The 21,633-nt window shown below is 45.5% G+C and overlaps 71 non-coding genes and 10 pseudogenes across 71 annotated transcripts; all 81 read left to right on the top strand.

Moving 5' to 3' along the window:
- The first annotated feature begins 133 nt into the window (after nt 1-133).
- On the top strand, nt 134-244 carry LOC122936817. Its single transcript, XR_006389324.1, has one exon. It is a non-coding gene; the product is annotated as a U5 spliceosomal RNA (small nuclear RNA).
- Nucleotides 245-360: 116 nt separating this feature from the next.
- LOC122936836 lies at nt 361-471 on the top strand. Its single transcript, XR_006389340.1, has one exon. It is a non-coding gene; the product is annotated as a U5 spliceosomal RNA (small nuclear RNA).
- A 168-nt stretch (nt 472-639) lies between these two features.
- On the top strand, nt 640-742 carry LOC122937006 (annotated as a pseudogene).
- A 169-nt stretch (nt 743-911) lies between these two features.
- Nucleotides 912-1,023, top strand: LOC122936858. The gene has a single exon (XR_006389357.1). It is a non-coding gene; the product is annotated as a U5 spliceosomal RNA (small nuclear RNA).
- A 115-nt stretch (nt 1,024-1,138) lies between these two features.
- LOC122936934 lies at nt 1,139-1,250 on the top strand. Its single transcript, XR_006389393.1, has one exon. It is a non-coding gene; the product is annotated as a U5 spliceosomal RNA (small nuclear RNA).
- Nucleotides 1,251-1,365: 115 nt separating this feature from the next.
- Nucleotides 1,366-1,481, top strand: LOC122936426. The gene has a single exon (XR_006388953.1). It is a non-coding gene; the product is annotated as a U5 spliceosomal RNA (small nuclear RNA).
- Nucleotides 1,482-1,646: 165 nt separating this feature from the next.
- On the top strand, nt 1,647-1,751 carry LOC122936989 (annotated as a pseudogene).
- Nucleotides 1,752-1,917: 166 nt separating this feature from the next.
- On the top strand, nt 1,918-2,032 carry LOC122936601. The gene has a single exon (XR_006389121.1). It is a non-coding gene; the product is annotated as a U5 spliceosomal RNA (small nuclear RNA).
- A 111-nt stretch (nt 2,033-2,143) lies between these two features.
- On the top strand, nt 2,144-2,256 carry LOC122936977. The gene has a single exon (XR_006389423.1). It is a non-coding gene; the product is annotated as a U5 spliceosomal RNA (small nuclear RNA).
- A 115-nt stretch (nt 2,257-2,371) lies between these two features.
- On the top strand, nt 2,372-2,478 carry LOC122936998 (annotated as a pseudogene).
- Nucleotides 2,479-2,644: 166 nt separating this feature from the next.
- Nucleotides 2,645-2,749, top strand: LOC122936979 (annotated as a pseudogene).
- A 169-nt stretch (nt 2,750-2,918) lies between these two features.
- Nucleotides 2,919-3,031, top strand: LOC122936812. Its single transcript, XR_006389319.1, has one exon. It is a non-coding gene; the product is annotated as a U5 spliceosomal RNA (small nuclear RNA).
- Nucleotides 3,032-3,196: 165 nt separating this feature from the next.
- Nucleotides 3,197-3,309, top strand: LOC122936857. Its single transcript, XR_006389356.1, has one exon. It is a non-coding gene; the product is annotated as a U5 spliceosomal RNA (small nuclear RNA).
- Nucleotides 3,310-3,419: 110 nt separating this feature from the next.
- LOC122936913 lies at nt 3,420-3,536 on the top strand. The gene has a single exon (XR_006389382.1). It is a non-coding gene; the product is annotated as a U5 spliceosomal RNA (small nuclear RNA).
- Nucleotides 3,537-3,705: 169 nt separating this feature from the next.
- Nucleotides 3,706-3,819, top strand: LOC122936783. Its single transcript, XR_006389295.1, has one exon. It is a non-coding gene; the product is annotated as a U5 spliceosomal RNA (small nuclear RNA).
- A 168-nt stretch (nt 3,820-3,987) lies between these two features.
- Nucleotides 3,988-4,090, top strand: LOC122936968 (annotated as a pseudogene).
- A 166-nt stretch (nt 4,091-4,256) lies between these two features.
- LOC122936918 lies at nt 4,257-4,370 on the top strand. The gene has a single exon (XR_006389386.1). It is a non-coding gene; the product is annotated as a U5 spliceosomal RNA (small nuclear RNA).
- Nucleotides 4,371-4,484: 114 nt separating this feature from the next.
- On the top strand, nt 4,485-4,599 carry LOC122936711. The gene has a single exon (XR_006389227.1). It is a non-coding gene; the product is annotated as a U5 spliceosomal RNA (small nuclear RNA).
- Nucleotides 4,600-4,770: 171 nt separating this feature from the next.
- LOC122936904 lies at nt 4,771-4,884 on the top strand. The gene has a single exon (XR_006389373.1). It is a non-coding gene; the product is annotated as a U5 spliceosomal RNA (small nuclear RNA).
- A 114-nt stretch (nt 4,885-4,998) lies between these two features.
- On the top strand, nt 4,999-5,112 carry LOC122936661. The gene has a single exon (XR_006389179.1). It is a non-coding gene; the product is annotated as a U5 spliceosomal RNA (small nuclear RNA).
- Nucleotides 5,113-5,281: 169 nt separating this feature from the next.
- LOC122936696 lies at nt 5,282-5,396 on the top strand. The gene has a single exon (XR_006389212.1). It is a non-coding gene; the product is annotated as a U5 spliceosomal RNA (small nuclear RNA).
- Nucleotides 5,397-5,562: 166 nt separating this feature from the next.
- Nucleotides 5,563-5,677, top strand: LOC122936659. Its single transcript, XR_006389177.1, has one exon. It is a non-coding gene; the product is annotated as a U5 spliceosomal RNA (small nuclear RNA).
- A 168-nt stretch (nt 5,678-5,845) lies between these two features.
- Nucleotides 5,846-5,959, top strand: LOC122936987. Its single transcript, XR_006389429.1, has one exon. It is a non-coding gene; the product is annotated as a U5 spliceosomal RNA (small nuclear RNA).
- A 164-nt stretch (nt 5,960-6,123) lies between these two features.
- Nucleotides 6,124-6,237, top strand: LOC122936905. Its single transcript, XR_006389374.1, has one exon. It is a non-coding gene; the product is annotated as a U5 spliceosomal RNA (small nuclear RNA).
- Nucleotides 6,238-6,350: 113 nt separating this feature from the next.
- Nucleotides 6,351-6,466, top strand: LOC122936758. The gene has a single exon (XR_006389271.1). It is a non-coding gene; the product is annotated as a U5 spliceosomal RNA (small nuclear RNA).
- Nucleotides 6,467-6,633: 167 nt separating this feature from the next.
- LOC122936824 lies at nt 6,634-6,747 on the top strand. Its single transcript, XR_006389328.1, has one exon. It is a non-coding gene; the product is annotated as a U5 spliceosomal RNA (small nuclear RNA).
- A 114-nt stretch (nt 6,748-6,861) lies between these two features.
- On the top strand, nt 6,862-6,976 carry LOC122936566. Its single transcript, XR_006389088.1, has one exon. It is a non-coding gene; the product is annotated as a U5 spliceosomal RNA (small nuclear RNA).
- Nucleotides 6,977-7,145: 169 nt separating this feature from the next.
- Nucleotides 7,146-7,257, top strand: LOC122936927. The gene has a single exon (XR_006389388.1). It is a non-coding gene; the product is annotated as a U5 spliceosomal RNA (small nuclear RNA).
- A 166-nt stretch (nt 7,258-7,423) lies between these two features.
- LOC122936713 lies at nt 7,424-7,539 on the top strand. Its single transcript, XR_006389229.1, has one exon. It is a non-coding gene; the product is annotated as a U5 spliceosomal RNA (small nuclear RNA).
- A 171-nt stretch (nt 7,540-7,710) lies between these two features.
- LOC122936424 lies at nt 7,711-7,826 on the top strand. The gene has a single exon (XR_006388951.1). It is a non-coding gene; the product is annotated as a U5 spliceosomal RNA (small nuclear RNA).
- Nucleotides 7,827-7,940: 114 nt separating this feature from the next.
- On the top strand, nt 7,941-8,056 carry LOC122936423. The gene has a single exon (XR_006388950.1). It is a non-coding gene; the product is annotated as a U5 spliceosomal RNA (small nuclear RNA).
- Nucleotides 8,057-8,225: 169 nt separating this feature from the next.
- On the top strand, nt 8,226-8,341 carry LOC122936422. Its single transcript, XR_006388949.1, has one exon. It is a non-coding gene; the product is annotated as a U5 spliceosomal RNA (small nuclear RNA).
- A 170-nt stretch (nt 8,342-8,511) lies between these two features.
- On the top strand, nt 8,512-8,626 carry LOC122936694. The gene has a single exon (XR_006389211.1). It is a non-coding gene; the product is annotated as a U5 spliceosomal RNA (small nuclear RNA).
- A 171-nt stretch (nt 8,627-8,797) lies between these two features.
- LOC122936421 lies at nt 8,798-8,913 on the top strand. The gene has a single exon (XR_006388948.1). It is a non-coding gene; the product is annotated as a U5 spliceosomal RNA (small nuclear RNA).
- A 171-nt stretch (nt 8,914-9,084) lies between these two features.
- On the top strand, nt 9,085-9,200 carry LOC122936420. Its single transcript, XR_006388947.1, has one exon. It is a non-coding gene; the product is annotated as a U5 spliceosomal RNA (small nuclear RNA).
- Nucleotides 9,201-9,316: 116 nt separating this feature from the next.
- On the top strand, nt 9,317-9,432 carry LOC122936419. The gene has a single exon (XR_006388946.1). It is a non-coding gene; the product is annotated as a U5 spliceosomal RNA (small nuclear RNA).
- A 171-nt stretch (nt 9,433-9,603) lies between these two features.
- LOC122936681 lies at nt 9,604-9,718 on the top strand. The gene has a single exon (XR_006389198.1). It is a non-coding gene; the product is annotated as a U5 spliceosomal RNA (small nuclear RNA).
- Nucleotides 9,719-9,834: 116 nt separating this feature from the next.
- LOC122936766 lies at nt 9,835-9,948 on the top strand. Its single transcript, XR_006389279.1, has one exon. It is a non-coding gene; the product is annotated as a U5 spliceosomal RNA (small nuclear RNA).
- Nucleotides 9,949-10,119: 171 nt separating this feature from the next.
- LOC122936418 lies at nt 10,120-10,235 on the top strand. The gene has a single exon (XR_006388945.1). It is a non-coding gene; the product is annotated as a U5 spliceosomal RNA (small nuclear RNA).
- Nucleotides 10,236-10,403: 168 nt separating this feature from the next.
- On the top strand, nt 10,404-10,518 carry LOC122936708. Its single transcript, XR_006389224.1, has one exon. It is a non-coding gene; the product is annotated as a U5 spliceosomal RNA (small nuclear RNA).
- Nucleotides 10,519-10,690: 172 nt separating this feature from the next.
- Nucleotides 10,691-10,804, top strand: LOC122936786. Its single transcript, XR_006389297.1, has one exon. It is a non-coding gene; the product is annotated as a U5 spliceosomal RNA (small nuclear RNA).
- Nucleotides 10,805-10,975: 171 nt separating this feature from the next.
- LOC122936417 lies at nt 10,976-11,091 on the top strand. Its single transcript, XR_006388944.1, has one exon. It is a non-coding gene; the product is annotated as a U5 spliceosomal RNA (small nuclear RNA).
- A 169-nt stretch (nt 11,092-11,260) lies between these two features.
- Nucleotides 11,261-11,376, top strand: LOC122936416. The gene has a single exon (XR_006388943.1). It is a non-coding gene; the product is annotated as a U5 spliceosomal RNA (small nuclear RNA).
- Nucleotides 11,377-11,544: 168 nt separating this feature from the next.
- LOC122936712 lies at nt 11,545-11,660 on the top strand. The gene has a single exon (XR_006389228.1). It is a non-coding gene; the product is annotated as a U5 spliceosomal RNA (small nuclear RNA).
- Nucleotides 11,661-11,830: 170 nt separating this feature from the next.
- On the top strand, nt 11,831-11,946 carry LOC122936415. The gene has a single exon (XR_006388942.1). It is a non-coding gene; the product is annotated as a U5 spliceosomal RNA (small nuclear RNA).
- A 116-nt stretch (nt 11,947-12,062) lies between these two features.
- Nucleotides 12,063-12,169, top strand: LOC122936941 (annotated as a pseudogene).
- Nucleotides 12,170-12,283: 114 nt separating this feature from the next.
- On the top strand, nt 12,284-12,398 carry LOC122936734. Its single transcript, XR_006389249.1, has one exon. It is a non-coding gene; the product is annotated as a U5 spliceosomal RNA (small nuclear RNA).
- A 170-nt stretch (nt 12,399-12,568) lies between these two features.
- Nucleotides 12,569-12,682, top strand: LOC122936793. Its single transcript, XR_006389304.1, has one exon. It is a non-coding gene; the product is annotated as a U5 spliceosomal RNA (small nuclear RNA).
- Nucleotides 12,683-12,847: 165 nt separating this feature from the next.
- Nucleotides 12,848-12,961, top strand: LOC122936848. Its single transcript, XR_006389351.1, has one exon. It is a non-coding gene; the product is annotated as a U5 spliceosomal RNA (small nuclear RNA).
- Nucleotides 12,962-13,075: 114 nt separating this feature from the next.
- Nucleotides 13,076-13,189, top strand: LOC122936892. Its single transcript, XR_006389367.1, has one exon. It is a non-coding gene; the product is annotated as a U5 spliceosomal RNA (small nuclear RNA).
- Nucleotides 13,190-13,357: 168 nt separating this feature from the next.
- On the top strand, nt 13,358-13,473 carry LOC122936639. The gene has a single exon (XR_006389158.1). It is a non-coding gene; the product is annotated as a U5 spliceosomal RNA (small nuclear RNA).
- Nucleotides 13,474-13,639: 166 nt separating this feature from the next.
- Nucleotides 13,640-13,753, top strand: LOC122936799. Its single transcript, XR_006389310.1, has one exon. It is a non-coding gene; the product is annotated as a U5 spliceosomal RNA (small nuclear RNA).
- A 115-nt stretch (nt 13,754-13,868) lies between these two features.
- LOC122936827 lies at nt 13,869-13,980 on the top strand. Its single transcript, XR_006389331.1, has one exon. It is a non-coding gene; the product is annotated as a U5 spliceosomal RNA (small nuclear RNA).
- Nucleotides 13,981-14,143: 163 nt separating this feature from the next.
- LOC122936990 lies at nt 14,144-14,245 on the top strand (annotated as a pseudogene).
- A 165-nt stretch (nt 14,246-14,410) lies between these two features.
- Nucleotides 14,411-14,524, top strand: LOC122936676. Its single transcript, XR_006389193.1, has one exon. It is a non-coding gene; the product is annotated as a U5 spliceosomal RNA (small nuclear RNA).
- A 167-nt stretch (nt 14,525-14,691) lies between these two features.
- LOC122937010 lies at nt 14,692-14,795 on the top strand (annotated as a pseudogene).
- Nucleotides 14,796-14,961: 166 nt separating this feature from the next.
- On the top strand, nt 14,962-15,075 carry LOC122936978. The gene has a single exon (XR_006389424.1). It is a non-coding gene; the product is annotated as a U5 spliceosomal RNA (small nuclear RNA).
- A 167-nt stretch (nt 15,076-15,242) lies between these two features.
- Nucleotides 15,243-15,356, top strand: LOC122936801. The gene has a single exon (XR_006389312.1). It is a non-coding gene; the product is annotated as a U5 spliceosomal RNA (small nuclear RNA).
- A 116-nt stretch (nt 15,357-15,472) lies between these two features.
- Nucleotides 15,473-15,587, top strand: LOC122936797. Its single transcript, XR_006389308.1, has one exon. It is a non-coding gene; the product is annotated as a U5 spliceosomal RNA (small nuclear RNA).
- A 168-nt stretch (nt 15,588-15,755) lies between these two features.
- Nucleotides 15,756-15,870, top strand: LOC122936679. Its single transcript, XR_006389196.1, has one exon. It is a non-coding gene; the product is annotated as a U5 spliceosomal RNA (small nuclear RNA).
- A 168-nt stretch (nt 15,871-16,038) lies between these two features.
- On the top strand, nt 16,039-16,153 carry LOC122936565. Its single transcript, XR_006389087.1, has one exon. It is a non-coding gene; the product is annotated as a U5 spliceosomal RNA (small nuclear RNA).
- Nucleotides 16,154-16,324: 171 nt separating this feature from the next.
- Nucleotides 16,325-16,440, top strand: LOC122936413. The gene has a single exon (XR_006388940.1). It is a non-coding gene; the product is annotated as a U5 spliceosomal RNA (small nuclear RNA).
- Nucleotides 16,441-16,556: 116 nt separating this feature from the next.
- LOC122936833 lies at nt 16,557-16,671 on the top strand. Its single transcript, XR_006389337.1, has one exon. It is a non-coding gene; the product is annotated as a U5 spliceosomal RNA (small nuclear RNA).
- A 164-nt stretch (nt 16,672-16,835) lies between these two features.
- Nucleotides 16,836-16,950, top strand: LOC122936756. The gene has a single exon (XR_006389269.1). It is a non-coding gene; the product is annotated as a U5 spliceosomal RNA (small nuclear RNA).
- A 168-nt stretch (nt 16,951-17,118) lies between these two features.
- LOC122936762 lies at nt 17,119-17,233 on the top strand. Its single transcript, XR_006389275.1, has one exon. It is a non-coding gene; the product is annotated as a U5 spliceosomal RNA (small nuclear RNA).
- Nucleotides 17,234-17,401: 168 nt separating this feature from the next.
- Nucleotides 17,402-17,517, top strand: LOC122936412. Its single transcript, XR_006388939.1, has one exon. It is a non-coding gene; the product is annotated as a U5 spliceosomal RNA (small nuclear RNA).
- A 170-nt stretch (nt 17,518-17,687) lies between these two features.
- On the top strand, nt 17,688-17,802 carry LOC122936693. Its single transcript, XR_006389210.1, has one exon. It is a non-coding gene; the product is annotated as a U5 spliceosomal RNA (small nuclear RNA).
- Nucleotides 17,803-17,966: 164 nt separating this feature from the next.
- LOC122936964 lies at nt 17,967-18,079 on the top strand. Its single transcript, XR_006389413.1, has one exon. It is a non-coding gene; the product is annotated as a U5 spliceosomal RNA (small nuclear RNA).
- A 167-nt stretch (nt 18,080-18,246) lies between these two features.
- On the top strand, nt 18,247-18,360 carry LOC122936650. The gene has a single exon (XR_006389169.1). It is a non-coding gene; the product is annotated as a U5 spliceosomal RNA (small nuclear RNA).
- Nucleotides 18,361-18,474: 114 nt separating this feature from the next.
- LOC122936810 lies at nt 18,475-18,587 on the top strand. The gene has a single exon (XR_006389317.1). It is a non-coding gene; the product is annotated as a U5 spliceosomal RNA (small nuclear RNA).
- Nucleotides 18,588-18,698: 111 nt separating this feature from the next.
- On the top strand, nt 18,699-18,815 carry LOC122936945. Its single transcript, XR_006389400.1, has one exon. It is a non-coding gene; the product is annotated as a U5 spliceosomal RNA (small nuclear RNA).
- A 171-nt stretch (nt 18,816-18,986) lies between these two features.
- LOC122936414 lies at nt 18,987-19,102 on the top strand. Its single transcript, XR_006388941.1, has one exon. It is a non-coding gene; the product is annotated as a U5 spliceosomal RNA (small nuclear RNA).
- A 172-nt stretch (nt 19,103-19,274) lies between these two features.
- Nucleotides 19,275-19,390, top strand: LOC122936411. The gene has a single exon (XR_006388938.1). It is a non-coding gene; the product is annotated as a U5 spliceosomal RNA (small nuclear RNA).
- Nucleotides 19,391-19,560: 170 nt separating this feature from the next.
- LOC122936619 lies at nt 19,561-19,674 on the top strand. Its single transcript, XR_006389139.1, has one exon. It is a non-coding gene; the product is annotated as a U5 spliceosomal RNA (small nuclear RNA).
- Nucleotides 19,675-19,787: 113 nt separating this feature from the next.
- LOC122936733 lies at nt 19,788-19,902 on the top strand. Its single transcript, XR_006389248.1, has one exon. It is a non-coding gene; the product is annotated as a U5 spliceosomal RNA (small nuclear RNA).
- A 167-nt stretch (nt 19,903-20,069) lies between these two features.
- Nucleotides 20,070-20,183, top strand: LOC122936636. Its single transcript, XR_006389155.1, has one exon. It is a non-coding gene; the product is annotated as a U5 spliceosomal RNA (small nuclear RNA).
- Nucleotides 20,184-20,297: 114 nt separating this feature from the next.
- Nucleotides 20,298-20,404, top strand: LOC122936881 (annotated as a pseudogene).
- A 171-nt stretch (nt 20,405-20,575) lies between these two features.
- On the top strand, nt 20,576-20,691 carry LOC122936410. The gene has a single exon (XR_006388937.1). It is a non-coding gene; the product is annotated as a U5 spliceosomal RNA (small nuclear RNA).
- A 114-nt stretch (nt 20,692-20,805) lies between these two features.
- On the top strand, nt 20,806-20,919 carry LOC122936592. The gene has a single exon (XR_006389113.1). It is a non-coding gene; the product is annotated as a U5 spliceosomal RNA (small nuclear RNA).
- A 171-nt stretch (nt 20,920-21,090) lies between these two features.
- Nucleotides 21,091-21,204, top strand: LOC122936770. Its single transcript, XR_006389282.1, has one exon. It is a non-coding gene; the product is annotated as a U5 spliceosomal RNA (small nuclear RNA).
- Nucleotides 21,205-21,374: 170 nt separating this feature from the next.
- Nucleotides 21,375-21,481, top strand: LOC122936880 (annotated as a pseudogene).
- The last annotated feature ends 152 nt before the right edge of the window (nt 21,482-21,633 follow it).

Genomic DNA, 21,633 nt, shown 5'->3' with positions numbered 1-21,633 from the left:
TAGCTCTTGCAGGCTTTTTAGTGGCCTCATTTGCATGTCTAGACATGGACAGCCTACTCCTCCCAGGTGGTTCCTTGTGCCAATTGAGGTCCGAGGGATGGCACCAAGAACCCAGGAAGCCCTTGCCCGATGTATACTCTGGTTTCTCTTCAGAACGTATAAATCTTTCGCCTTTTACTAAAGATTTCCGTGGAGAGGAGCAAAACTGAGTTTTTGGCAATTTTGCATGCTCCAGCTTGGGGCTTCCTTGTTAAGGTTGAAAAACAGAATGTTTGTCTCTGGCTCTTGCAGGATTTTTAGTGGCCTCATTTGCATGTCTAGAACATAGCACCAAGAACCCAGGAAGCCCTTGCCCGATGTATACTCTGGTTTCTCTTCAGTATAAATCTTTCGCCTTTTACTAAAGATTTCCGTGGAGAGGAGCAAAACTGAGTTTTTTGGCATTTTTGCATGCTCCAGCTTGCTGGGGCTTCCTTGTTCAGGTTGAAAAACAGAATGTTTTCTCTAGCTCTTGCAGGATTTTTAGTGGCCTCATTTGCATGTCTAGACATGGACAGCCTTCCTCTCCAGGTGGTCTCCTTGATCTAATTGAGGTCCGAGGAGATGGCACCAAGAACCCAGGAAGCCCTTGCCCGATGTATACTCTGGTTTCTCTTCAGAATGTATAAATCTTGCCTTTTACTAAAGATTTCGTGGAGAGGAGCAAAACTGAGTTTTTTGCATGCTCCAGCTTGCTGGGGCTTCCTTGTTCAGGTTGAAAAACAGAATGTTTTCTCTATCTCTTGCAGGCTTTTTAGTGGCCTCATTTGCATGTCTAGCCATGGACAGCCTACTCCTCCCAGGTGGTCTCCTTGATCCAATTGAGGTCCGAGGAGATGGCACCAAGAACCCAGGAAGCCCTTGCCCGATGTATACTCTGGTTTCTTCAAACGTATAAATCTTTCGCCTTTTACTAAAGATTTCCGTGGAGAGGAGCAAAACTGAGTTTTTGGCAATTTTTGCATGCTCCAGCTTGCTGGGGCTTCCTTGTTAAGGTTGAAAAACAGAATGTTTGTCTATGGCTCTTGCAGGATTTTTAGTGGCCTCATTGCATGTCTAGAACATAGCACCAAGAACCCAGGAAGCCCTTGCCCGATGTATACTTGGTTTCTCTTCAGAACGTAAAATCTTTCGCCTTTTACTAAAGATTTCCGTGGAGAGGAGCAAAACTGAGTTTTTGGCAATTTTGCATGCTCCAGCTTGCTGGGGCTTCCTTGTTAAGGTTGAAAAACAGAATGTTTGTCTCTGGCTCTTGCAGGATTTTTAGTGGCCTCATTGCATGTCTAGAACATAGCACCAAGAACCCAGGAAGCCCTTGCCCGATGTATACTCTGGTTTCTCTTCAGAACGTATAAATCTTTCGCCTTTTACTAAAGATTTCCGTGGAGAGGAGCAAAACTGAGTTTTTTGGCAATTTTTGCATGCTCCAGCTTGCTGGGGCTTCCTTGTTCAGGTTGAAAAACAGAATGTTCTTCTCTAGCTCTTGCAGGATTTTAGTGGCCTCATTTGCATGTCTAGACCATGGACAGCCTTCTCCTCCAGGTGGTCTCCTTGTCTAATTGAGGTCGAGGAGATGGCACCAAGAACCAGGAAGCCCTTGCCGATGTATACTCTGGTTTCTCTTCAGAAGTATAAATCTTTCGCCTTTACTAAAGATTTCCGTGGAGAGGAGCAAAACTGAGTTTTTTTGCATGCTCCAGCTTGCTGGGGCTTCCTTGTTCAGGTTGAAAAACAGAATGTTCTTCTCTACTCTTGCAGGCTTTTCAGTGGCCTCATTTGCATGTCTAGACCATGGACAGCCTACTCCTCCCAGGTGGCTTGATCCAATTGAGGTCCGAGGAGATGGCACACAAGAACCCAGGAAGCCCTTGCCGATGTATACTCTGGTTTCTCTTCAAACGCATAAATCTTTCGCCTTTTACTAAAGATTTCCGTGGAGAGGAGCAAAACTGAGTTTTTTGGCAATTTTTGCATGCTCCAGCTTGCTGGGGCTTCCTTGTTAAGGTTGAAAAACAGAATGTTTGTCTCTGGCTCTTGCAGGTTTTTAGTGGCCTTTTGCATGTCTAGAATAGCACCAAGAACCCAGGAAGCCCTTGCCCGATGTATACTCTGGTTTCTCTTCAGAACGTAAAAATCTTTCGCCTTTACTAAAGATTTCCGTGGAGAGGAGAAAACTGGTTTTTTGGCAATTTTTGCATGCTCCAGCTTGCTGGGGCTTCCTTGTTAAGGTTGAAAAACAGAATGTTTGTCTCTGGCTCTTGCAGGATTTTTAGTGGCCTCATTGCATGTCTAGAACATAGCACCAAGAACTCAGGAAGCCCTTGCCCGATGTATACTCTGGTTTCTCTTCAGAACGTATAAATTTCGCCTTTTACTAAAGATTTCCGTGTGGAGAGGAGCAAAACTGAGTTTTTTTGCATGCTCCAGCTTGCTGGGGCTTCCTTGTTCAGGTTGAAAACAGAATGTTCTTCTCTAGCTCTTGCAGGATTTTTAGTGGCCTCATTTGCATGTCTAGACCATGGACAGCCTACTCCCAGGTGGTCTCCTTGATCAATTGAGGTCCGAGGAGATGGCACCAAGAACCCAGGAAGCCCTTGCCCGATGTATACTCTGGTTTCTCTTCAGAATGTATAAATCTTTCGCCTTTTACTAAAGATTTCCGTGGAGAGGAGCAAAATGAGTTTTTTGCATGCTCCAGCTTGCGGGGGCTTCCTTGTTCAGGTTGAAAAACAGAATGTTCTTCTCTAGCTCTTGCAGGTTTTAGTGGCCTCATTTGCATGTCTAGACCATGGACAGCCTACTCCTCCCAGGTGGTCTCCTTGATCCAATTGAGGTCCGAGGAGATGGCACCAAGAACCCAGGAAGCCCTTGCCCGAGGTATACTCTGGTTTCTCTTCAGAACGTATAAATCTTTCGCCTTTTACTAAAGATTTCCGTGGAGAGGAGCAAACTGAGTTTTGGCAATTTTTGCATGCTCCAGCTTGCTGGGGCTTCCTTGTTAAGGTTGAAAAACGAATGTTTGTCTCTGGCTTGGGATTTTTAGTGGCCTCATTTGCATGTCTAGACCATGGACAGCCTACTCCTCCAGGTGGTCTCCTTGATCCAATTGAGGTCCGAGGAGATGGCACCAAGAACCCAGGAAGCCCTTGCCCGATGTATACTCTGGTTTCTCTTCAGAACGTATAAATCTTTCGCCTTTTACTAAAGATTTCCGTGGAGGGAGCAAAACTGAGTTTTGGCAATTTTTGCATGCTCCAGCTTGCTGGGGCTTCTTGTTAAGGTTGAAAAACCAATGTTGTCTCTAGCTCTGCAGGTTTTTAGTGGCCTCATTTGCATGTCTAGACATAGCACCAAGAAACCAGGGAAGCCCTTGCCCGATGTTACGCTGGTTTCTCGTCAGAACGTATAAATCTTTCGCCTTTTACTAAAGATTTCCGTGGAGAGGAGCAAAACTGAGTTTTTTGGCAATTTTGTTCATGCTCCAGCTTGCTGGGGCTTCCGTTCAGGTTGAAAAACAGAATGTTTGTCTCTAGCTCTTGCAGGATTTTTAGTGGCCTCATTTGCTGTCTAGAACATGGACAGCCTACTCCTTCCAGGTGGTCTCCATGTGCTAATGAGGTCCGAGGAGAGTGGCACCAAGAACCCAGGAAGCCCTTGCCCTGATGTATATCTGGTTTCTCTTCAGAACGTATAAATCTTTCGCCTTTTACTAAAGATTTCCGTGGAGAGGAGCAAACTGAGTTTTTTGGCAATTTTTGCATGCTCCAGCTTGCTGGGGCTTCCGTGTTCAGGTTGAAAAACGAATGTTCTTCTCTAGCTCTTGCGGCTTTTTAGTGGCCTCATTTGCATGCTAGACCATGGACAGCCTACTCCTCCCACGTGGTCTCCTTGATCCAATTGAGGTCCGAGGAGATGGCACCAAGAACCCAGGAAGCCCTTGCCCGATGTATACTCTGGTTTCTCTTCAGACGTATAAATCTTTCGCCTTTTACTAAAGATTTCCGTGGAGAGGAGCAAAACTGAGTTTTTTTGCATGCTCCAGCTTGGGGCTTCCTTGTTCAGGTTGAAAACAGAATGTTCTTCTCTAGCTTGCAGGATTTTAGTGGCCTCATTTGCTGTCTAGACCATGGACAGCCTACTCCTCCCAGGTAGTCTCCTTGATCCAATTGAGGTCCGAGGAGATGGCACCAAGAACCCAGGAAACCCTTGCCCGATGTATACTCTGGTTTCTCTTCAGAACGTATAAATCTTTCGCCTTTTACTAAAGATTTCCGTGGAGAGGAGCAAACTGAGTTTTTTTGGCAATTTTAGCATGCTCCAGCTTGTGGGCTTCCTTGTTAAGGTTGAAAAAGAATGTTTGTCTCTGGCTCTTGCAGGATTTTAGTGGCCTCATTTGCATGTCTAGAACATAGCACCAAGAACCCAGGAAAGCCCTTGCCCGATGTATACTCTGGTTTCTCTTCAGAACGTAAAATCTTTCGCCTTTTACTAAAGATTTCCGTGGAGAGAAGCAAAACTGAGTTTTTTGGCAATTTTTGCATGCTCCAGCTTGCTGGGGCTTCCTTGTTCAGGTTGAAAAACAGAATGTTCTTCTCTAGCTCTTGCAGGCTTTTTAGTGGCCTCATTTGCATGTCTTGAACATGGACAGCCTACTCCTCCCAGGTGGTCTCCTTGATCGAATTGAGGTCCGAGGAGATGGCACCAAGAACCCAGGAAGCCCTTGCCCGATGTATACTCTGGTTTCTCTTCAGAACGTATAAATCTTTCGCCTTTTACTAAGATTTCCGTGGAGAGGAGCAAAACTGAGTTTTTTGGCAATTTTTGCATGCTCAGCTTGCTGGGGCTTCCTTGTTAAGGTTGAAAAACAGAATGTTTGTCTGGCTCTTGCAGGATTTTTAGTGGCCTCATTTGCATGTCTAGAACATAGCACCAAGAACCCAGGAAGCCCTTGCCCGATGTATACTCTGGTTTCTCTTCAGAACGTATAAATCTTTCGCCTTTTACTAAAGATTTCCGTGGAGAGGAGCAAAACTGAGTTTTTGGAATTTTTGCATGCTCCAGCTTGCTGGGGCTTCCTTGTTCAGGTTGAAAAACAGAATGTTCTTCTCTAGCTCTTGCAGGATTTTTAGTGGCCTCATTTGCATGTCTAGACATGGACAGCCTACTCCTCCCAGGTGGTCTCCTTGATCCAATTGAGGTCCGAGGAGATGGCACCAAGAACCCAGGAAGCCCTTGCCGATGTATACTCTGGTTTCTCTTCAGAACGTATAAATCTTTCGCCTTTTACTAAAGATTTCCGTGGAGAGGAGCAAAACTGAGTTTTTTGGCAATTTTGCATGCTCCAGCTTGCTGGGGCTTCCTTGTTCAGGTTGAAAAACAGAATGTTCTTCTCTCTCTTGCAGGATTTTTAGTGGCCTCATTTGCATGTCTAGACATGGACAGCCTACTCCTCCAGGTGGTCTCCTTGATCCAATTGAGGTCCGAGGAGATGGCACCAAGAACCCAGGAAGCCCTTGCCGATGTATACTCTGGTTTCTCTTCAGAACGTATAAATCTTTCGCCTTTTACTAAAGATTTCCGTGGAGAGGAGAAAAACTGAGTTTTTGGCAATTTTTGCATGCTCCAGCTTGCTGGGGCTTCCTTGTTCAGGTTGAAAAACAGAAGTTCTTGTCTACTCTTGCAGGCTTTTTAGTGGCCTCATTTGCATGTCTAGACCATGGACAGCCTACTCCTCCCAGGTGGTCTCCTTGATCCAATTGAGGTCCGAGGAGATGCACCAAGAACCCAGGAAGCCCTTGCCCGATGTATACTCTGGTTTCTCTTCAGAACGTAAAATCTTTCGCCTTTTACTAAAGATTTTCCGTGGGAGGAGCAAAACTGAGTTTTTTGGCAATTTTGCATGCTCCAGCTTGCTGGGGCTTCCTTGTTCAGGTTGAAAAAACAGAATGTTCTTCTCTAGCTCTTGCAGGCTTTTAGTGGCCTCATTTGATGTCTAGACCATGACAGCCTACTCCTTCCAGGTCTCCTTGATCCAATTGAGGTCCGAGGAGATGGCACCAAGAACCCAGGAAGCCTTGCCCGATGTATATCTGGTTTCTCTTCAGAACGTATAAATCTTTCGCCTTTTACTAAAGATTTCCGTGGAGAGGAGCAAAACTGAGTTTTTGGCAATTTTGCATGCTCCAGCTTGCTGGGGCTTCCTTGTTAAGGTGAAAAACAGAATGTTTGTCTCTGGCTCTTGCAGGATTTTTAGTGGCCTCATTTGCATGTCTAGAACATAGCACCAAAACCCAGGAAGCCCTTGCCCGATGTATATCTGGTTTCTCTTCAGAACGTATAAATCTTTCGCCTTTTACTAAAGATTTCCGTGGAGAGGAGCAAAACTGAGTTTTTTGGCAATTTTTGCATGCTCCAGCTTGCTGGGGCTTCCTTGTTCAGGTTGAAAAACAGAATGTTCTTCTCTAGCTCTTGCAGGCTTTTAGTGGCCTCATTTGCATGTCTAGAACATGACAGCCTACTCCTCCCGGTGGTTTCCTTGATCCAATTGAGGTCCGAGGAGATGGCACCAAGAACCAGGAAGCCCTTGCCCGATGTATACTCTGGTTTCTCTTCAGAACGTATAAATCTTTCGCCTTTACTAAAGATTTCCGTGGAGAGGAGCAAAATTGAGTTTTTGGCAATTTTTGCATGCTCCAGCTTGCTAGGGCTTCCTTGTTAAGGTTGAAAACAGAATGTTGTCTCTGGCTCTTGCAGGATTTTTAGTGGCCTCATTTGCATGTCTAGAACATAGCACCAAGAACCCAGGAAAGCCCTTGCCGATGTATACTCTGGTTTCTCTTCAGAACGTATAAATCTTTCGCCTTTTACTAAAGATTTCCGTGGAGAGGAGCAAAACTGAGTTTTTGGCAATTTTTGCATGCTCCAGCTTGCTGGGGCTTCCTTGTTCAGGTTGAAAAACAGAATGTTCTTCTCTAGCTCTTGCAGGATTTTTAGTGGCCTCATTTGCATGTCTAGACATGGACAGCCTACTCCTCCAGGTGGTCTCCTTGATCCAATTGAGGTCCGAGGAGATGGCACCAAGAACCCAGGAAGCCCTTGCCCGATGTATACTCTGGTTTCTCTTCAAACGTAAATCTTTCGCCTTTTACTAAAGATTCCGTGGAGAGGAGCAAAACTGAGTTTTTTGGCAATTTTTGCATGCTCCAGCTTGCTGGGGCTTCCTTGTTCAGGTTGAAAAACAGAATGTTCTTCTCTAGCTCTTGCAGGATTTTTAGGCCTCATTTGCATGTCTAGACCATGGACAGCCTACTCCTCCCAGGTGGTCTCCTTGATCCAATTGAGGTCCGAGGAGATGGCACCAAGAACCCAGGAAGCCCTTGCCGATGTATACTGGTTTCTCTTCAGAACGTATAAATCTTTCGCCTTTTACTAAAGATTTCCGTGGAGAGGAGCAAAACTGAGTTTTTTGGCAATTTTTGCATGCTCCAGCTTGCTGGGGCTTCCTTGTTCAGGTTGAAAAACAGAATGTTCTTCTCTAGCTCTTGCAGGCTTTTTAGTGGCCTCATTTGCATGTCTAGACCATGGACAGCCTACTCCTCCCAGGTGGTCTCCTTGATCCAATTGAGGTCCGAGGAGATGGCACCAAGAACCCAGGAAGCCCTTGCCCGATGTATACTCTGGTTTCTCTTCAGAACGTATAAATCTTTCGCCTTTTACTAAAGATTTCCGTGGAGAGGAGCAAAACTGAGTTTTTTGGCAATTTTTGCATGCTCCAGCTTGCTGGGGCTTCCTTGTTCAGGTTGAAAAACAGAATGTTTGTCTCGGCTCTTGCAGGATTTTTAGTGGCCTCATTTGCATGTCTAGAACATAGCACCAAGAACCAGGAAGCCCTTGCCCGATGTATACTCTGGTTTCTCTTCAGAACGTATAAATCTTTCGCCTTTTACTAAAGATTTCCGTGGAGAGGAGCAAAACTGAGTTTTTTGGCAATTTTTGCATGCTCCAGCTTGCTGGGGCTTCCTTGTTCAGGTTGAAAAACAGAATGTTCTTCTCTAGCTCTTGCAGGATTTTTAGTGGCCTCATTTGCATGTCTAGACCATGGACAGCCTACTCCTCCCAGGTGTGTCTCCTTGATCCAATTGAGTCCGAGGAGATGGCACCAAGACCCAGGAAGCCCTTGCCGATGTATACTCTGGTTTCTCTTCAGAACGTATAAATCTTTCGCCTTTTACTAAAGATTTCCGTGGAGAGGAGCAAAACTGAGTTTTTTGGCAATTTTTGCATGCTCCAGCTTGCTGGGGCTTCCTTGTTCAGGTTGAAAAACAGAATGTTCTTGTCTAGCTCTTGCAGGCTTTTAGTGGCCTCATTTGCATGTCTAGACCATGGACAGCCTACTCCTCCCAGGTGGTCTCCTTGATCCAATTGAGGTCCGAGGAGATGGCACCAAGAACCCAGGAAGCCCTTGCCCGATATATACTCTGGTTTCTCTTCAGAACGTATAAATCTTTCGCCTTTTACTAAAGATTTCCGTGGAGAGGAGCAAAACTGAGTTTTTTGGCAATTTTGCATGCTCCAGCTTGCTGGGGCTTCCTTGTTCAGGTTGAAAAACAGAATGTTCTTCTCTAGCTCTTGCAGGATTTTTAGTGGCCTCATTTGCATGTCTAGACCATGGACAGCCTACTCCTCCCAGGTGGTCTCCTTGATCCAATTGAGGTCCGAGGAGATGGCACCAAGAACCCAGGAAGCCCTTGCCCGATGTATACTCTGGTTTCTCTTCAGAACGTATAAATCTTTCGCCTTTTACTAAAGATTTCCGTGGAGAGGAGCAAAACTGAGTTTTTTGGCAATTTTTGCATGCTCCAGCTTGCTGGGGCTTCCTTGTTCAGGTTGAAAAACAGAATGTTCTTCTCTAGCTCTTGCAGGATTTTTAGTGGCCTCATTTGCATGTCTAGACCATGGACAGCCTACTCCTCCCAGGTGGTCTCCTTGATCCAATTGAGGTCCGAGGAGATGGCACCAAGAACCCAGGAAGCCCTTGCCCGATGTATACTCTGGTTTCTCTTCAGAACGTATAAATCTTTCGCCTTTTACTAAAGATTTCCGTGGAGAGGAGCAAAACTGAGTTTTTTGGCAATTTTTGCATGCTCCAGCTTGCTGGGGCTTCCTTGTTAAGGTTGAAAAACAGAATGTTTGTCTCTGGCTCTTGCAGGATTTTTAGTGGCCTCATTTGCATGTCTAGAACATAGCACCAAGAACCCAGGAAGCCCTTGCCCGATGTATACTCTGGTTTCTCTTCAGAACGTATAAATCTTTCGCCTTTTACTAAAGATTTCCGTGGAGAGGAGCAAAACTGAGTTTTTTGGCAATTTTTGCATGCTCCAGCTTGCTGGGGCTTCCTTGTTCAGGTTGAAAAACAGAATGTTCTTCTCTAGCTCTTGCAGGCTTTTTAGTGGCCTCATTTGCATGTCTAGAACATGGACAGCCTACTCCTCCCAGGTGGTTTCCTTGATCCAATTGAGGTCCGAGGAGATGGCACCAAGAACCCAGGAAGCCCTTGCCCGATGTATACTCTGGTTTCTCTTCAGAACGTATAAATCTTTCGCCTTTTACTAAAGATTTCCGTGGAGAGGAGCAAACTGAGTTGTTTGGCAATTTTTGCATGCTCCAGCTTGCTGGGGCTTCCTTGTTAAGGTTGAAAAACAGAATGTTTGTCTCTGGCTCTTGCAGGATTTTTAGTGGCCTCATTTGCATGTCTAGAACATAGCACCAAGAACCCAGGAAGCCCTTGCCCGATGTATACTCTGGTTTCTCTTCAGAACGTATAAATCTTTCGCCTTTTACTAAAGATTTCCGTGGAGAGAGCAAAACTGAGTTTTTGGCAATTTTTGCATGCTCCAGCTTGCTGGGGCTTCCTTGTTCAGGTTGAAAAACAGAATGTTCTTCTCTAGCTCTTGCAGGATTTTTAGTGGCCTCATTTGCATGTCTAGACCATGGACAGCCTACTCCTCCCAGGTGGTCTCCTTGATCCAATTGAGGTCCGAGGAGATGGCACCAAGAACCCAGGAAGCCCTTGCCCGATGTATACTCTGGTTTCTCTTCAGAACGTATAAATCTTTCGCCTTTTACTAAAGATTTCCGTGGAGAGGAGCAAAACTGAGTTTTTTGGCAATTTTTGCATGCTCCAGCTTGCTGGGGCTTCCTTGTTCAGGTTGAAAAACAGAATGTTCTTCTCTAGCTCTTGCAGGATTTTTAGTGGCCTCATTTGCATGTCTAGACCATGGACAGCCTACTCCCAGGTGGTCTCCTTGATCCAATTGAGGTCCGAGGAGATGGCACCAAGAACCCAGGAAGCCCTTGCCCGATGTATACTCTGGTTTCTCTTCAGAACGTATAAATCTTTCGCCTTTTACTAAAGATTTCCGTGGAGAGAGCAAAACTGAGTTTTTTGGCAATTTTTGCATGCTCCAGCTTGCTGGGGCTTCCTTGTTCAGGTTGAAAAACAGAATGTTCTTTCTCTAGCTCTTGCAGGCTTTTTAGTGGCCTCATTTGCATGTCTAGACCATGGACAGCCTACTCCTCCCAGGTGGTCTCCTTGATCCAATTGAGGTCCGAGGAGATGGCACCAAGAACCCAGGAAGCCCTTGCCCGATGTATACTCTGGTTTCTCTTCAGAACGTATAAATCTTTCGCCTTTTACTAAAGATTTCCGTGGAGAGGAGCAAAACTGATTTTTGGCAATTTTTGCATGCTCCAGCTTGCTGGGGCTTCCTTGTTCAGGTTGAAAAACAGAATGTTCTTCTCTAGCTCTTGCAGGATTTTTAGTGGCCTCATTTGCATGTCTAGACCATGGACAGCCTACTCCTCCCAGGTGGTCTCCTTGATCCAATTGAGGTCCGAGGAGATGGCACCAAGAACCCAGGAAGCCCTTGCCCGATGTATACTCTGGTTTCTCTTCAGAACGTATAAATCTTTCGCCTTTTACTAAAGATTTCCGTGGAGAGGAGCAAAACTGAGTTTTTTGGCAATTTTTGCATGCTCCAGCTTGCTGGGGCTTCCTTGTTCAGGTTGAAAAACAGAATGTTCTTCTCTAGCTCTTGCAGGATTTTTAGTGGCCTCATTTGCATGTCTAGACATGGACAGCCTACTCCTCCAGGTGGTCTCCTTGATCCAATTGAGGTCCGAGGAGATGGCACCAAGAACCCAGGAAGCCCTTGCCCGATGTATACTCTGGTTTCTCTTCAGAACGTATAAATCTTTCGCCTTTTACTAAAGATTTCCGTGGAGAGGAGCAAAACTGAGTTTTTTGGCAATTTTTGCATGCTCCAGCTTGCTGGGGCTTCCTTGTTCAGGTTGAAAAACAGAATGTTCTTCTCTAGCTCTTGCAGGATTTTTAGTGGCCTCATTTGCATGTCTAGACCATGGACAGCCTACTCCTCCCAGGTGGTTCCTTGATCCAATTGAGGTCCGAGGAGATGGCACCAAGAACCCAGGAAGCCCTTGCCCGATGTATACTGGTTTCTCTTCAGAACGTATAAATCTTTCGCCTTTTACTAAAGATTTCCGTGGAGAGGAGCAAAACTGAGTTTTTTGGCAATTTTTGCATGCTCCAGCTTGCTGGGGCTTCCTTGTTCAGGTTGAAAAACAGAATGTTCTTCTCTAGCTCTTGCAGGCTTTTTAGTGGCCTCATTTGCATGTCTAACCATGGACAGCCTACTCCTCCCAGGTGGTCTCCTTGATCCAATTGAGGTCCGAGGAGATGGCACCAAGAACCCAGGAAGCCCTTGCCCGATGTATACTCTGGTTTCTCTTCAGAACGTATAAATCTTTCGCCTTTTACTAAAGATTTCCGTGGAGAGGAGCAAAACTGAGTTTTTTGGCAATTTTTGCATGCTCCAGCTTGCTGGGGCTTCCTTGTTAAGGTTGAAAAACAGAATGTTTGTCTCTGGCTCTTGCAGGATTTTTAGTGGCCTCATTTGCATGTCTAGAACATAGCACCAAGAACCCAGGAAGCCCTTGCCCGATGTATACTCTGGTTTCTCTTCAGAACGTATAAATCTTTCGCCTTTTACTAAAGATTTCCGTGGAGAGGAGCAAAACTGAGTTTTTTTGCATGCTCCAGCTTGCTGGGCTTCCTTGTTCAGGTTGAAAAACAGAATGTTTGTCTCTGGCTCTTGCAGGATTTTTAGTGGCCTCATTTGCATGTCTAGAACATAGCACCAAGAACCCAGGAAGCCCTTGCCCGAGTATACTCTGGTTTCTCTTCAGAACGTAAAATCTTTCGCCTTTTACTAAAGATTTCCGTGGAGAGGAGCAAAACTGAGTTTTTTGGCAATTTTTGCATGCTCCAGCTTGCTGGGGCTTCCTTGTTCAGGTTGAAAAACAGAATGTTCTTCTCTAGCTCTTGCAGGCTTTTTAGTGGCCTCATTTGCATGTCTAGAACATGGACAGCCTACTCCTCCCAGTGGTTTCCTTGTGCCAATTGAGGTCCGAGGAGATGGTACCAAGAACCCAGGAAGCCCTTGCCCGATGTATACTCTGGTTTCTCTTCAGAACGTATAAATCTTTCGCCTTTTACTAAAGATTTCGTGGAGAGGAGCAAAACTGAGTTTTTGGCAATTTTTGCATGCTCCAGCTTGCTGGGGCTTCCTTGTTCAGGTTGAAAAACAGAATGTTCTTCTCTATCTTGCAGGCTTTTTAGTGGCCTCATTTGCATGTCTAGAACATGGACAGCCTACTCCATTAGGTGGTTCCTTGTGCCAATTGAGGTCGAGGAGATGGCACCAAGAACCCAGGAAGCCCTTGCCCGATGTTACTCTGGTTTCTCTTCAGAACGTATAAATCTTTCGCCTTTTACTAAAGATTTCCGTGGAGAGGAGAAAACTGAGTTTTTGGCAATTTTTGCATGCTCCAGCTTGCTAGGGCTTCCTTGTTGAGGTTGAAAAAACAGAATGTTTTCTCTGCTCTTGCAGGATTTTAGTGGCCTCATTTGCATGTCTAGAACATAGCACCAAGAACCCAGGAAGCCCTTGCCCGATGTATACTCTGGTTTCTCTTCAGAACGTATAAATCTTTCGCCTTTTACTAAAGATTCCGTGGAGAGGAGCAAAACTGAGTTTTTTGGCAATTTTGCATGCTCCAGCTTGCTGGGGCTTCCTTGTTCAGGTTGAAAAACAGAATGTTCTTCTCTAGCTCTTGCAGGATTTTAGTGGCCTCATTTGCATGTCTAGACCATGGACAGCCTACTCCTCCAGGTGGTCTCCTGATCCAATTGAGGTCCGAGGAGATGGCACCAAGAACCCAGGAAGCCCTTGCCCGATGTATACTCTGGTTTCTCTTCAGAACGTATAAATCTTTCGCCTTTTACTAAAGATTTCCGTGGAGAGGAGCAAAACTGAGTTTTTTGGCAATTTTTGCATGCTCCAGCTTGCTGGGCTTCCTTGTTCAGGTTGAAAAACAGAATGTTCTTCTCTAGCTCTTGCAGGCTTTTTAGTGGCCTCATTGCATGTCTAGACCATGGACAGCCTTCTCTCCCAGGTGGTCTCCTTGATCCATTGAGGTCCGAGGAGATGGCACCAAGAACCCAGGAAGCCCTTGCCGATGTATACTCTGGTTTCTCTTCAGAACGTATAATCTTTCGCCTTTTACTAAAGATTTCCGTGGAGAGGAGCAAAACTGAGTTTTTGGCAATTTTTGCATGCTCCAGCTTGCTGGGGCTTCCTTGTTAAGGTTGAAAAACAGAATGTTGTCTCTGGCTCTTGCAGGAATTTTAGTGGCCTCATTTGCATGTCTAGAACATAGCACCAAGAACCCAGGAAGCCCTTGCCCGATGTATACTCTGGTTTCTCTTCAGAACGTAAAAATCTTTCGCCTTTTACTAAAGATTTCCGTGGAGAGGAGCAAAACTGAGTTTTTTGGCAATTTTGCATGTCCAGCTTGCTGGGGCTTCCTTGTTCAGGTTGAAAAACAGAATGTTCTTCTCTAGCTCTTGCAGGCTTTTAGTGGCTCATTTGCATGTCTAGAACATGGACAGCTACTCCCAGGTGGTCTTGATCCAATTGAGGTCCGAGGAGATGGCACCAAGAACCCAGGAAGCCCTTGCCCGATGTATCTCTGTTTCTCTTCAGAACGTATAAATCTTTCGCCTTTTACTAAAGATTTCCGTGGAGAGGAGCAAAACTGAGTTTTTTGCATGCCAGCTTGCTGGGGCTTCCTTGTTCAGGTTGAAAAACAGAATGTTTGTCTCTAGCTCTTGCAGGATTTTTAGTGCCTCATTTGCATGTCTAGACATGGACAGCCTACTCTTCCAGGTGGTCCTTGTGCAATTGAGGTCCGAGGAGATGGCACAAGAACCCAGGAAGCCCTTGCCCGATGTATACTCTGGTTTCTCTTCAGAACGTATAAATCTTTCGCCTTTTACTAAAGATTTCCGTGGAGAGGAGCAAATTGAGTTTTTGGCAATTTTTGCATGCTCCAGCTTGCTGGGGCTTCCTTGTTCAGGTTGAAAAACAGAATGTTTGTCTCTAGTCTTGCAGGATTTTTAGTGGCCTCATTTGCTGTCTAGACCATGGACAGCTACCCTCCCAGGTGGTCTCTTGATCCAATTGAGGTCCGAGGAGATGGCACCAAGAAACCCAGGAAGCCCTTGCCCGATGTATACTCTGGTTTTCTTCAGAACGTAAAATCTTCGCCTTTTACTAAAGATTTCCGTGGAGTGGAGCAAAACTGAGTTTTTTTGCATGCTCCAGCTTGCTGGGGTTTCCTTGTTCAGGTTGAAAAACAGAATGTTTTCTCTAGCTCTTGCAGGTTTTTAGTGCCTCATTTGCATGTCTAGAACATGGACAGCCTACTCCTTCCATGGTCTCCTTGATCCAATTGAGGTCCGAGGAGATGGCACCAAGAACCCAGGAAGCCCTTGCCCGATGTATACTTGGTTTCTCTTCAGAACGTATAAATCTTTCGCCTTTACTAAGATTTCCGTGGAGAGGAGCAAAACTGAGTTTTTTTGGCAATTTTTGCATGCTCCAGCTTGCTGGGGCTTCCTTGTTCAGGTTGAAAAACAGAATGTTCTTCTCTAGCTCTTGCAGGCTTTTTAGTGGCCTCATTTGCATGTCTAGACATGGACAGCCTTCTCCTCAGGTGGTCTCCTTGATCCATTGAGGTCCGAGGAGATGGCACCAAGAACCCAGGAAGCCCTTGCCCGATGTATACTCTGGTTTCTCTTCAAACGTATAAATCTTTCGCCTTTTACTAAGATTTCCGTGGAGAGGAGCAAAACTGAGTTTTTTGGCAATTTTTGTATGCTCCAGCTTGTTGGGGCTTCCTTGTTCAGGTTGAAAAACAGAATGTTTGTCTCTGGCTCTTGCAGAATTTTTAGTGGCCTCATTTGCATGTCTAGAACATAGCACCAAGAACCCAGGAAGCCCTTGCCCGATGTATACTCTGGTTTCTCTTTAGAATGTAAAAATCTTTCGCCTTTTACTAAAGATTTCCGTGGAGAGGAGCAAACTGAGTTTTTTGGCAATTTTTGCATGCTCCAGCTTGCTGGGGCTTCCTTGTTCAGGTTGAAAAACAGAATGTTCTTCTCTAGCTCTTGCAGGTTTTTAGTGGCCTCATTTGCATGTCTAGACCATGGACAGCCTTCCTCCCAGGTGGTCTCCTTGATCCAATTGAGGTCCGAGGAGATGGCACCAAGAACCCAGGAAGCCCTTGCCCGATGTATACTCTGGTTTCTCTTCAGAACGTATAAATCTTTCGCCTTTTACTAAAGATTTCCGTGGAGAGGAGCAAACTGAGTTGTTTGGCAATTTTTGCATGCTCCAGCTTGCTGGGGCTTCCTTGTTCAGGTTGAAAAACAGAATGTTCTTCTCTAGCTCTTGCAGGATTTTTAGTGGCCTCATTTGCATGTCTAGAACATGGACAGCCTACTCCTCCAGGTGGTCTCCTTGTCCAATTGAGGTCCGAGGAGATGGCCCAAGAACCCAGGAAGCCCTTGCCCGATGTATACTCTGGTTTCTCTTCAGAACGTATAAATCTTTCGCCTTTTACTAAAGATTTCCGTGGAGAGGAGCAAAACTGAGTTTTTGGCAATTTTTGCATGCTCCAGCTTGCTGGGGCTTCCTTGTTCAGGTTGAAAAACAGAATGTTCTTCTCTAGCTCTTGCAGGATTTTTAGTGGCCTCATTTGCATGTCTAGACCATGGACAGCCTACTCCTCCCAGGTGGTCTCCTTGATCCAATTGAGGTCCGAGGAGATGGCACCAAGAACCCAGGAAGCCCTTGCCCGATGTATACTCTGGTTTCTCTTCAGAACGTATAAATCTTTCGCCTTTTACTAAAGATTTCCGTGGAGAGGAGCAAAACTGAGTTTTTTGGCAATTTTTGCATGCTCCAGCTTGCTGGGGCTTCCTTGTTAAGGTTGAAAAACAGAATGTTTGTCTCTGGCTCTTGCAGGATTTTTAGTGGCCTCATTTGCATGTCTAGAACATAGCACCAAGAACCCAGGAAGCCCTTGCCCGATGTATACTCTGGTTTCTCTTCAGAACGTAAAATCTTTCGCCTTTTACTAAAGATTTCCGTGGAGAGGAGCAAAACTGAGTTTTTTGGCAATTTTTGCATGCTCCAGCTTGCTGGGCTTCCTTGTTCAGGTTGAAAAACAGAATGTTCTTCTCTAGCTCTTGCAGTTTTAGTGGCCTCATTTGCATGTCTAGACATGGACAGCCTACTCCTCCAGGTGGTCTCCTTGATCCAATTGAGGTCCGAGGAGATGGCACCAAGAACCAGGAAGCCCTTGCCCGATGTATACTCTGGTTTCTCTTCAGAACGTATAAATCTTTCGCCTTTTACTAAAGATTTCCGTGAGAGGAGCAAAACTGAGTTTTTTGGCAATTTTTGCATGCTCCAGCTTGCTGGGGCTTCCTTGTTCAGGTTGAAAAACAGAATGTTCTTCTCTAGCTCTTGCAGGCTTTTTAGTGGCCTCATTTGCATGTCTAGACCATGGACAGCCTACTTCCCAGGTGGCTCCTTGATCCAATTGAGGTCCGAGGAGATGGCACCAAGAACCCAGGAAGCCCTTGCCCGATGTATACTCTGGTTTTCTTCAGAACGTATAAATCTTTCGCCTTTTACTAAAGATTTCCGTGGAGAGGAGCAAAACTGAGTTTTTTGGCAATTTTTGCATGCTCCAGCTTGCTGGGGCTTCCTTGTTCAGGTTGAAAAAAGAATGTTCTCTCTAGCTCTTGCAGGCTTTTTAGTGGCCTCATTTGCATGTCTAGACATGGACAGCCTACTCCTCCCAGGTGGTCTCCTTGATCCAATTGAGGTCCGAGGAGATGGCACCAAGAACCCAGGAAGCCCTTGCCCGATGTATACTCTGGTTTCTCTTCAGAACGTATAAATCTTTCGCCTTTTACTAAAGATTTCCGTGGAGAGGAGCAAAACTGAGTTTTTTGGCAATTTTTGCATGCTCCAGCTTGCTGGGGCTTCCTTGTTCAGGTTGAAAAACAGAATGTTCTTCTCTAGCTCTTGCAGGCTTTTTAGTGGCCTCATTTGCATGTCTAGACCATGGACAGCCTACTCCTCCAGGTGGTTTCCTTGATCCAATTGAGGTCCGAGGAGATGGCACCAAGAACCCAGGAAGCCCTTGCCCGATGTATACTCTGGTTTCTCTTCAGAACGTATAAATCTTTCGCCTTTTACTAAAGATTTCCGTGGAGAGGAGCAAAACTGAGTTTTTTGGCAATTTTGCATGCTCCAGCTTGCTGGGGCTTCCTTGTCAGGTTGAAAACAGAATGTTCTTCTCTAGCTCGTGCAGGACTTTTAGTGGCCTCATTTGCATGTCTAGACTGGACAGCCTACTCCTCCCAGTGGTTTCCTTGTGCCAATTGAGGTCGAGGAGATGGTACCAGAACCCAGGAAGCCCTTGCCCGATGTATACTCTGGTTTCTCTCAGAACGTATAAATCTTTCGCCTTTACTAAAGATTTCCGTGGAGAGGAGCAAACTGAGTTTTTTGGCAATTTTTGCATGCTCCAGCTTGCTGGGGCTTCCTTGTTCAGGTTGAAAAACGAATGTTCTTCTCTAGCTCTTGCAGGCTTTTTAGTGGCCTCATTTGCATGTCTAGAACATGGACAGCCTACTCCTCCAGGTGGTTTCCTTGTGCCATTGAGGTCCGAGGAGATGATACCAAGAACCCAGGAAGCCCTTGCCGATGTATACTCTGGTTTCTCTTCAGAACGTATAAATCTTTCGCCTTTTACTAAAGATTTCCGTGGAGAGGAGCAAAACTGAGTTTTTGGGCAATTTTTGCATGCTCCAGCTGCGGGGCTTCCTTGTTAAGGTTGAAAACAGAATGTTTGTCTTGGCTCTTGCAGGATTTTTAGTGGCCTCATTTGCATGTCTAGAACATAGCACCAAGAACCCAGGAAGCCCTTGCCCCTGTTATACTCTGGTTTCTCTTCAGAACGTATAAATCTTTCGCCTTTTACTAAAGATTTCCGTGGAGAGGAGCAAAACTGAGTTTTTGGCAATTTTTGCTTCAGCTTGCTGGGGCTTCCTGTTAAGGTTGAAAAACAGAATGTTTGTCTCTGGCTCTTGCAGGATTTTTAGTGGCCTCATTTGCATGTCTAGAACATAGCACCAAGAACCCAGGAAGCCTTGCCCGATGTATATCTGGTTTTCATCCAGAACGTAAAAATCTTTCGCCTTTTACTAAAGATTTCCGTGGAGAGGAGCAAAAACTGAGTTTTTTGGCAATTTTTGCATGCTCCAGCTTGCTGGGGCTTCCTTGTTCAGGTTATAAAACAGAATGTTCTTCTCTAGCTCTTGCAGGATTTTTAGTGGCCTCATTTGCATGTCTAGATCATGGACAGCCTACTCCTTCCAGGTGGTCTCCTTGTGCTAATTGAGGTCCGAGAAGATGGCACCAAGAACCCAGGAAGCCCTTGCCTGATGTATACTCTGGTTTCTCTTCAGAACGTATAAATCTTTCGCCTTTTACTAAAGATTTCCGTGGAGAGGAGCAAAACTGAGTTTTTTGGTAATTTTTGCATGCTCCAGCTTGCTGGGGCTTCCTTGTTCAGGTTGAAAAACAGAATGTTCTTCTCTAGCTCTTGCAGGCTTTTTAGTGGCCTCATTTGCATGTCTAGACCATGGACAGCCTACTTCTCCAGGTGGTCTCCATGATCCAATTGAGGTCCGAGGAGATGGCACCAAGAACCCAGGAAGCCCATCGGGCAGATGTATACTCTGGTTTCTCTTCAGAACGTATAAATCTTTCGCCTTTTACTAAAGATTTCCGTGGAGAGGAGCAAAACTGAGTTTTTTGGCAATTTTTGCATGCTCCAGCTTGCTGGGGCTTCCTTGTTCAGGTTGAAAACAGAATGTTCTTCTCTATCTCTTGCAGGCTTTTTAGTGGCCTCATTTGCATGTCTAGAACATGGACAGCCTACTCCTCCCAGGTGGTTTCCTTGATCCAATTGAGGTCCGAGGAGATGGCACCAAGAACCCAGGAAGCCCTTGCCCGATGTATACTCTGGTTTCTCTTCAAACGTATAAATCTTTCGCCTTTTACTAAAGATTTCCGTGGAGAGGAGCAAAACTGAGTTTTTGGCAATTTTTGCATGCTCCAGCTTGCTGGGGCTTCCTTGTTCAGGTTGAAAAACAGAATGTTTTCTCTGGCTCTTGCAGGTTTTTAGTGGCCTCATTTGCATGTTAGAAACATAGCACCAAGAACCCAGGAAGCCCTTGCCGATGTATACTCTGGTTTCTCTTCAGAACGTAAAATCTTTCGCCTTTTACTAAAGATTTCCGTGGAGAGGAGCAAAACTGAGTTTTTTGGCAATTTTTGCATGCTCCAGCTTGCTGGGGCTTCCTTGTTCAGGTTGAAAAACAGAATGTTCTCTAGCTCTTGCAGGCTTTTTAGTGGCCTCATTTGCATGTCTAGACATGGACAGCCTACTCCTCCCAGGTGGTCTCCTTGATCCAATTGAGGTCCGAGGAGATGGCACCAAGAACCCAGGAAGCCCTTGCCCGATGTATACTCTGGTTTCTCTTCAAACGCATAAATCTTTCGCCTTTTACTAAAGATTTCCGTGGAGAGGAGCAAAACTGAGTTTTTGGCAATTTTTGCATGCTCCAGCTTGCTGGGGCTTCCTTGTTCAGGTTGAAAAACAGAATGTTTTCTCTAGCTCTTGCAGGATTTTTATGGCCTCATTTGCATGTTTAGAACATAGCACCAAGAACCCAGGAAGCCCTTGCCCGATGTATACTCTGGTTTCTCTTCAGAACGTATAAATCTTTCGCCTTTTACTAAAGATTTCCGTGGAGAGGAGCAAAACTGAGTTTTTTTGCATGCTCCAGCTTGCTGGGGCTTCCTTGTTCAGGTTGAAAAACAGAATGTTCTTCTCTAGCTCTTGCAGGCTTTTTAGTGGCCTCATTTGCATGTCTAGAACATGGACAGCCTACTCCTTCCAGGTGGTCTCCTTGATCCAATTGAGGTCCGAGGAGATGGCACCAAGAACCCAGGAAGCCCTTGCCCGATGTATACTCTGGTTTCTCTTCAGAACGTATAAATCTTTCGCCTTTTACTAAAGATTTCCGTGGAGAGGAGCAAAACTGAGTTTTTTGGCAATTTTTGCATGCTCCAGCTTGCTGGGGCTTCCTTGTTCAGGTTGAAAAACAGAATGTTGTCTCTGCTCTTGCAGGATTTTTAGTGGCCTCATTTGCATGTCTAGAACATAGCACCAAGAACCCAGGAAGCCCTTGCCCGATGTATACTCTGGTTTCTCTTCAGAACGTATAAATCTTTCGCCTTTTACTAAAGATTTCCGTGGAGAGGAGCAAAACTGAGTTTTTTGGCAATTTTTGCATGCTCCAGCTTGGGGGCTTCCTTGTTCAGGTTGAAAAACAGAATGTTCTTCTCTAGCTCTTGCAGGATTTTTAGTGGCCTCATTTGCATGTCTAGACCATGGACAGCCTACTCCTCCCAGGTGGTCTCCTTGATCCAATTGAGGTCCGAGGAGATGGCACCAAGAACCCAGGAAGCCCTTGCCCGATGTATACTCTGGTTTCTCTTCAGAACGTAAATCTTTCGCCTTTTACTAAAGATTTCCGTGGAGAGGAGCAAAACTGAGTTTTTTGGCAATTTTTGCATGCTCCAGCTTGCTGGGGCTTCCTTGTTCAGGTTGAAAAACAGAATGTTTTCTCTAGCTCTTGCAGGCTTTTTAGTGGCCTCATTTGCATGTCTAGACCATGGACAGCCTACTCCTCCCAGGTGGTCTCCTTGATCCAATTGAGGTCCGAGGAGATGGCACCAAGAACCCAGGAAGCCCTTGCCCGATGTATACTCTGGTTTCTCTTCAGAACGTATAAATCTTTCGCCTTTTACTAAAGATTTCCGTGGAGAGGAGCAAAACTGAGTTTTTTTGCATGCTCCAGCTTGCTGGGGCTTCCTTGTTCAGGTTGAAAAACAGAATGTTTTTCTCTAGCTCTTGCAGGATTTTTAGTGGCCTCATTTGCATGTCTAGACCATGGACAGCCTACTTCCAGGTGGTCTCCTTGATCCAATTGAGGTCCGAGGAGATGGCACCAAGAACCCAGGA

The sequence above is a fragment of the Bufo gargarizans genome, chromosome 4 (genome assembly GCF_014858855.1).
Source record: "Bufo gargarizans isolate SCDJY-AF-19 chromosome 4, ASM1485885v1, whole genome shotgun sequence".
Lineage (NCBI taxonomy): Eukaryota > Metazoa > Chordata > Amphibia > Anura > Bufonidae > Bufo > Bufo gargarizans.
This window is presented reverse-complemented; position numbering and strand designations above follow the sequence as displayed.